General features: G+C 41.8%; 1 long non-coding RNA gene across 3 annotated transcripts in view; it reads right to left on the bottom strand.

Moving 5' to 3' along the window:
• Positions 1 to 4,412: 4,412 nt before the first annotated feature.
• Positions 4,413 to 7,928, bottom strand: part of LOC121674034 — a 112,560-nt gene continuing 109,044 nt past the window's right edge. For all 3 annotated transcript variants that reach the window (XR_006019415.1, XR_006019416.1, XR_006019417.1), the window contains one exon: positions 4,413 to 4,850. This is a non-coding gene — a long non-coding RNA (uncharacterized LOC121674034). The remainder of the gene's footprint in view (positions 4,851 to 7,928) is intronic.

Genomic DNA, 7,928 nt, shown 5'->3' with positions numbered 1-7,928 from the left:
ATGACTTCTGACGAGAAGGAGGAGGAGGCAGAAACACCTTCTAATGACACCTGCCTTCATGACAAGCCTGGCAAGACAGCACATGATCATTTTCCCTGCTGGGTGATGGCTGGTGGCTCAGGCAGTTCTGCTGACCTCGGTTAGGGCAGTCTCTGAAGAAGAAAGCAAAGCTCCAGCCTGAATCAAAGGATCAAAATCCAGCTGTATAGGTGGAAATTCAACTGATCAAACAGAGATGTCTTCAGCATCGTCCTGAATTGAACATCAAAAATAGATCAGATTGTTCTCAAGCAGTGGCTATTTTCCTGCACACCTAAAAGGAGAATCCAAATGAGTAAGTCAGGTGTTGCTGTGCACACTGTAAAGATCTAAAGGCAGCAAAGAGAAATGCTATTCAAAGGAACCTGCTCTTCCTGTTGTGTAAACCTCTCCCTCTACAAAGAGGCAACATTTTCCCTAGGAACTGTGTGACAACACTTGCTTCACTGCACTGCATGAAAGAGAGAGCAAACACTTTGAGATCAGTGGGACCAAAACATGGTTTTTTTTACAAGGGCATGGAGTGACAGGACAAGGGGGAATGACTTTAAACTGACAGAAGTCATGGTCAGATTAGAGAGTAGTAAGAATTTCTTCCCTGTGAGGGTGGAGAGGCCCTGGCACAGGGTGCCCAGAGAAGCTGGGGCTGCCCCTGGATCCCTGCAAGTGTCCAAGGCCAGGCTGGACGGGGCTTGGAGCACCCTGGGCTAGTGGAAGGTGTCCCTGCCCATGGCAGGGGGATAGAACAAGATGGTCTTTAATGTCCCTTCCATCCCAAACCATTCTAGGAGTCTATAATAAGAACTGGGGAACTTTTGAAATACACTCACAGCTCCACAGACCACAATTGCTACTGCAGAGCAAACTGTTTCTATTTCATCTATATGTGCATGATTTTAGGACTTGAAAAACTGCTGCCCTTGTACTTCTCAGCAGCTAATAAAAACCCTTGTTAGCAACATCTGGGTACAAGATAAGGGAACCTTACAAGGAAACATGAGGCATTCAACAGGTTTCTGCAGTGGGTTCTTCGTCGATCCTCTGAGGACTCTGCTCCAAAGTCCGCTGAGGTGTTGGGGTGTTTTTCCACTGACTTCACTGGGCTCCAAACCAAGACCTAAAGCCTCCCTGCTGTGTTTTGGACATTTATTTGTGTTTGATCTGTAATAAGATCTTTCATTTCTCTTATTCCTGTAAAAACAAATAAAGCCAGAGCACAAGAAAGCAACTAAACACATGCTTAGCTTTAAGCATATCCCTAAACCCACTCACTTAAAGTCCTTAATTCTATGGACTCCTGGGAAAGAAAAGCACATGCTTAAAGTTAAACACGTGCTTGGGGTCTTTGCTAATTAGTGATGGCCTTGTGTCTTACAGGGCCCTAAACACTTCTTAGAGCATCTGGGGTTTTAGGGCCCATATGGGAGAAATTACATGGAGACCATCTCAAAAGTGCAACTTTTAGTATTGTATCTGATGCTGGAAGCCTTTCTTTAGTGGCTTTAAGGCTGATTCTGTTACAACACCATTTACAACTAGTTGAGGGAAGAGTTTCTTAGATACTTGTAAAAATAAGAATATCTAAAACCAGAATCTCTCCTTGGCTAATACTACAACACCAGCTCATCAGGATGATCAGTCCAATCAACCTAAAACTCCTTTTTGGAATGGATGTGCTTATTGGCATCTCAAGAGCAAAACTGTCTGACTTCAGCCAAGGTTTTGTCCCTGACATCCTTCACTTTGCTTAGAGGATAAGTCTGGCTCTGGAAGACAAGTGAGCCTTTACCTTTGGGTCAGGCAGCAAAAGGAAGAACATTCCCAGTAAACTGCACAGAGCAAGAAGCACTTTTTCTCACTGCACCATGTTTATTTTGGACCTCTGCTAAAGTGTTAGAAGTCTCAGCTATCTTGATCAGACAAGGCCTGAAATGTAACATGTCTGACAGGTCAAATCAGTGTTCTTCCCAGGGAGAGAACATTTGGGAAGTTTCTTCACAAAACACATGCTAGCTCACAGGAAACCTCTCACCTTGTCAGCATCTCCTCCACAAGGACTGAAACTTGTCTTTCTGTGGCTCTTGCACTCTGTCTCTTATATGTTCCTGAACTCTTTTTCAAGGTGCATCAGTGCACTCAGCTTCAGATGCTCTTCGACTTTCAGCTCTCTATTAAATTTTATGCTGTCCCCTGTTTATAGATTAATTGTTCTGGAGGCTGAACAATGAGGCCATGTCCATTAGTGAGGAATCTGGATCAGATGTGGGCACACAACGTTTCTCTCAACTGCCAAAGCACTCAGCCTGGTGCTCCTGCTGGCTTTCCTATTTATACAGCCTGTGGGAAGACAGGTGATATCTGAACCCAGCAGAAAGCCTTCAGAAGAATATTTTTTTTGGAAGAAAAGTGATTGTTTGGATGCTTTACATCATGTGGCTGCAGTGTCTTTGATCTGAAACTAGATTTACCACAGCTTCACACTTACCTCTGAGGAACAGGGAAGTTGTGAGTTGATGCATCAACCATCAGAACCACCACGAACAAAAAGCTGCTCCAGGCTGTGCTTGCCTAGAAGCACCAGCTGCACAGTCCTCCCCAGTCCCAAGTCTAGTTAAACACATAAAATAACCTCAGCTTGGCCCTTGATATTTTAAGGATGGAAAGGAGGATAAACACAGGGAACTTCTCTTGGATCCTTCTGCAGCCCCAGTTTTTAAGCTGGTGATCTCCTTAACTCTCTGATTCTTCAGTGTCAGAGGTCCAGCTTATAGTGACTGTACAGAATAGATGAAACTTTTGTAAGAGGCATCAGATCCACCTTCTCTCAACCTCAAAACAATAGATGCAAAGCAAAAGGGCCCGGGATGTCCATCCAGTGATAAGATCTTGGATGGTTTTTGCAGCTGAAACAGTCGCACTGGTATTTCCAATGTTCTCTGAGCAGCCCATGTAATAAAGGAGAATTTACAACCAAAAACTCACCAGCATCTTCTGTGCTGAGTCTCTGATTGCATTAAAAGTCCTGGAGATATGATCCACTTTTAAACTACCCTTTGGCGATGACCTACATCACTTGTTGGAGAACAGGGGTTGATATCACTGCAGGCAAGCTGACTGTAGAAAGTCTGCATGAAGGACATACCATACAATTTAAAATTACTCTCTGGTCCCCTGCTCAATGCTTTCCTAGAGACTTCTTTCCCTCCAGCCTGTGGAAATGAAATACTGTCTTCCTTCTGATAGCAAATAGGTAAAAGAGTTTCCCAAGAAAGTTGGGGAAAGAAAATTGTGTTCAATACACTTCCTAAACCCAAAGAAGAATGGAAGGCTGTACTCTCAGTAGACCTCAGAAAATTCACTTCTTTCACCACCAGATGCCTGTTCCCAATGCTAACTCTAACCTCTCTGTTTCCCTTCCTTTCCACACAAGATTGATTCACAGAACTTGATTTAAAGGATGTTTATTTCCATAACAAAAATGATCAGGGGTCTAGAAAACATGACCTATGAGGAAAGATTGAAAGAATTGGGTTTGTTTAGTCTAGAGAAGAAAAGACTGAGGGGGAGACATGATAACAGCCTTCAACTATGTAAAAGGTTGTTGCAGATAGGAAGGTAATAAATTGTTCTCCATGTCCACTGGGTATAAGACAAGAAATAATGGGTTTAAATTGCAGCAAGGACAATATAGGTCAAACATTAGACACGTTTCCTGAGAGGAAGGACAGGTGAGAACTGGAGTAAATTAGTCAAGGAGCTACAGACTCTCCTGTCACCAGGAATGGCTCAGACCTGGCAAACCTTGCCTTGGGGTAGAGGGATAGATCATCTCTCAGGGTCCTCTCTGCCCCTTTTTCTACTGGTCTATATTTATACCAGAGAAAATGATCAAAAGTATATTTGTTCCAAAGAAAGAAAAGAGAAAATCTTTCCTGAGCTCTCCCTGAGATTTTTACTGCTGGTTTTATCTGCAGTTGCAGTGCATTTGAAGGCATCCACATTCATTTTTATTTAGACAATTAATGAAAGGACGATTTTTACAGCCCTATGCCCCTGCACAGGTTTTCTGTTATGGTTCATGCTCTAAAATGACATATCTACCCTCTGTTCAAAACCTTTCCTCTGGGTAAGACAATGACCCCACAACCATCCACCCCACAGCACAGGCTGGGTTTGGATATTGAATCTCAGCTCTGCTCATACCAGTTGTGTGAAACCCTCCAGTTCACCTTCAATGCAAAGGACAGTGGAGTAAAAAACCAACCTCTCTGGCCAGTGAAGAAAAGGTGACATGGATAACAAGGAAACATCTTCTTTTGGCACTTTATGGAAGCAAAATAGTTCTGCAATTTAGTTTCCATAAAAAGAAAAAAACCCAACCAAAATCAGAAAAAGGCAAAAATATTTGTAAGAACCTTTTAAAAAATGTTCTGATTCTTCATCTGAAACGAATTTTTGACACTGTTGGCATAACTGCATTTCTAAAGTGGTTTATGCACACACACATCCCCATGTATGTGTAACCAACCAAAAATAAATGGAACATTTTATTTCAGGCCAAATAAACATTTAGTATGGTACCAAGAGATTATTTTTTTAAGAGAGCTTCTTTTTTCCTCAAGTTCATAGTATTAAACATCTGCAGACAACAATAGCACTCAACATTTCATAAAAGGTGTTCTTCCTTCAGGTTTCCACCTCAGCTTCCTATAGAAAAGCTGCAAATCCTACAGGTCCTGCTCGACTGGGCTGGTCTGATAACAGGGTTTGTCTCCATCTGCTGGTGTTTCAGCTTTTAGAGTCTCAAATGTCTGAAAAACAGTAATATTTTTGAAAAGATTTGAGAAATTCAGGAAATAGTCCTCAGTAAGTTCTCTAACTCCTAATTTTTACTGCTGAGACCAAGTATTGTCTGTAAGGCTGGATGCCATTAAGTAAAATCATGTTGATATATCAGTGCTGATTAGGAATTGATTTTCTCTAGTCATGCTGATTTAAGATTCATTTTTTCTGATATTGGGTAACCTTCTGTTTGAATCAACCCACCAGGGAGGGTGACAGATTTACACCCAGGGTAAAACCCTACGTAGTCACCATCCAAGTCACCAACCATGAAGCACAAGTGTCCACTTGTGAGACTTGATCCTTTGACTTTGGACTGACAAAATCATCAGGAATTAGACAGGGTTGCTTCCCTCCACTGATGCCAAAATGTGACAAGTGCCCCATCCTTGGAAGTGTCCGAGGCCAGGCTGGATGGGGCTTGGAGCAACCTGGGATAGTGGAAGGTGTCCCTGCCCGTGGCAGGGGGTGGAATGAGATGGTCTCTAAGGTCCCTTCCAACCTAAACCATTCTGGGATTCCAAGTGCAGGAACAGATACCTCTCGTTGTGTCATCTAAAGCCATGAAAGGCAAAGCTCATCCTATGCTCCAGATATTAACTGCACCCCAAGGGCTTGTTCCCTCAGATTAACACAAATTCTTGTCTTCCAGCTGGATTTAGCTGGTGAAGAACCTCTCCCAGGTCTCTCCCAGCAAGGCACAAACATTTACAGTGATCTGGCAGCACATCTAGAAGTCGGGGAGCTGATACACAATACCTTGTGCACATTATATGGCAGGATTCATCTTACCTAACTCTATCCACCTGAGAGGCAGCCTCAGGTCTGAGCCAGTCATTTTAGCTCCCTGAACACCCAGCAGAGAGATGCATTTCCAGAGGGCAACTTATTCCATGACTTCAAGACACCAGTCTTTGGCAAGATAAATCCAGCCCTAAGAAAACATTGTCACCTACATTTTTTTTTTCACTTCAAAATAAAAGATCACTCTCAGCCTAGCCACCAGCAAATCAGATCTGGATTCAGCATTCACCTGATGGGCAAGTGAGGCTCTGGAGAAGGTAATGGAAATGCCCTGAATTACTTCAGCTGAAAAATACAGTCGTTTGCCTGTGTCAGAACAACTACCCTGGCTCCATCCTACAAAATTTAAATACCTTTGTCAAGGACAGTACTCACCAGGATATTCAGTTCCTGGGAATAGGAAAGAGGTTTTTATGTAGAGTGTTCTTGATTAAAATAAGTTTCCTTGTAACATGTTTCACCAGTGATTCTAAAGATGATGATCATTAAAGTCCTGCGTCAGATGCTACATAGGCTGCCTTTACTTTTATATTTAAGTGCCCACATGCACATAAATGCAGCCATCAGAGCACCATTACATCAAGAATATACGATTACATCAAGATTTATTTAACTGAACCCCCCCTAATTAGGTCATAAGGTATGATTAAGCAGTTGTTAACTGTGTCGTAAGGAAGTCTACAAAGGGAATGAAATATTTAAAACAGTAATAACATACCTATCCTGCTTTGCTATTTATGCACAGTTAAACACATAAAAACAAAGGAGCAACTCTTAATTACAAGGACAATTTATTTTGCTGACCTTCTTTTTGGGACACAAGCCAAACCCACTGGGGGTTGGTTTGGTGGTTGCTCCGGTTGACTTTGCAGGGAAAATGTCCTGGCCCGTTGTTGGAGAGGCTGCAGTTTCTGCCTGGAGAGAGCAGAGCCTTTCACAGGGCTAATTTACAGCCTTCCCCAGTGGTCAAGGGCAGCCATGAAGTACACAAATTACAGTTAAAAATAGAGATGGCTTTATGGAATCTCATTCCGGTGGCTTCCAAAGGTGCGGGGCCAGGAACACACATCTCATTCCACGCTGCCTCTAAGTCCATTTTCATCTTTTTTTCTTTTTTTCTTTTTTTCTTTTTTTCTTTTTTTTTTTTACTTTTCACCTTGGATCCTGAGCTCCACTTCAGTTTTGAACTTCCATAGGAAGGCAGGAGGTTAAACCAAACTGCTAACTGTGTCTCTTCAAAACTGACATTTAATACAGGGTATAAATCACTGTGGGAGCCTGTTATTCCTTCAGGAATGCAATTACATAGGGTCAAATAAAACATGAAAGAACCCAACAAGTTTTAAAATGTAGTATGTTCTCAAAAGCAGGCAAGAAGGAATGCAAAGCAGTCCAAATATGCTAACATCCACATGTTGTCCTGTATGAGGGGGATTAGAAGGGAAGGTTTCTGCTCTTTAATGATTATGTTGTTAAGGGTAGGTTTGTTGCAGGTTCTTGCTGAATACCAGCCCACTCAGGGAGCTTTGGGCAGATCACTGTATTTATTTAAAGCAGGTGTCTTTTATGTATCTCATTATTTTAATTGCCACCGTAGTTGTGTTTAAGATACCATTTAGCACAAAATAGGATGTGCAAAGTGGATATTCACCTTTTCCCTCGAGACTCAGAGCTGCACCCCCACTCTTCTGGTGATGGAGAGATATCAGAGACACATCAGGGGAGAGAGAAACACAGCATTGCAAAATCATCTCTTTGATAAACAAATCCTCCTGATTTAGGCCACCTCCATCTCAGTCTCACTGGTTTGCTTTTAAAAAAACAGGCAAAACCATAAATAAAACCCCATGAAACCTGCTAAAATCTGAACCAAAGATGATTAAGCAGGTTCAGCACCTCCTATAACATCACTCCCTGTCACCATTCACATTTCACTCACATTTCTCTGAGAAAAACCCTTCTGCTTTCATATTTTAGTGATGTATTTAAATAGCCTGCAAGGAAAAGTCCAGAGGTTCTAGCAAATTTTTGAGGTCAAATTTGCCACCCTCAATTTCACTACTCTGTATTTTATACCGTGAATAGTTAAACTAAGCAAACTTTGAAGTTTCTTAATTGAAAATCTGCGGTTTGTCAAGGCAACTTCTATCTGAAAGTAATTTTTTTTCAGCTAAATGGAATTTTTTAATTCAAAATGAAAGGCTTTTTGAAAGAAAGAACCATTTTTCAGCATCTAAGTATAA

Source organism: Corvus kubaryi, unplaced genomic scaffold (genome assembly GCF_017639235.1).
Source record: "Corvus kubaryi isolate FWS band 111438036 unplaced genomic scaffold, C.kubaryi_AGA036_p1.0 66, whole genome shotgun sequence".
NCBI classification, from domain to species: domain Eukaryota; kingdom Metazoa; phylum Chordata; class Aves; order Passeriformes; family Corvidae; genus Corvus; species Corvus kubaryi.
The sequence above is the reverse complement of the archived record's forward strand: the minus strand, read 5'-3'. Positions and strand labels throughout refer to the sequence as shown.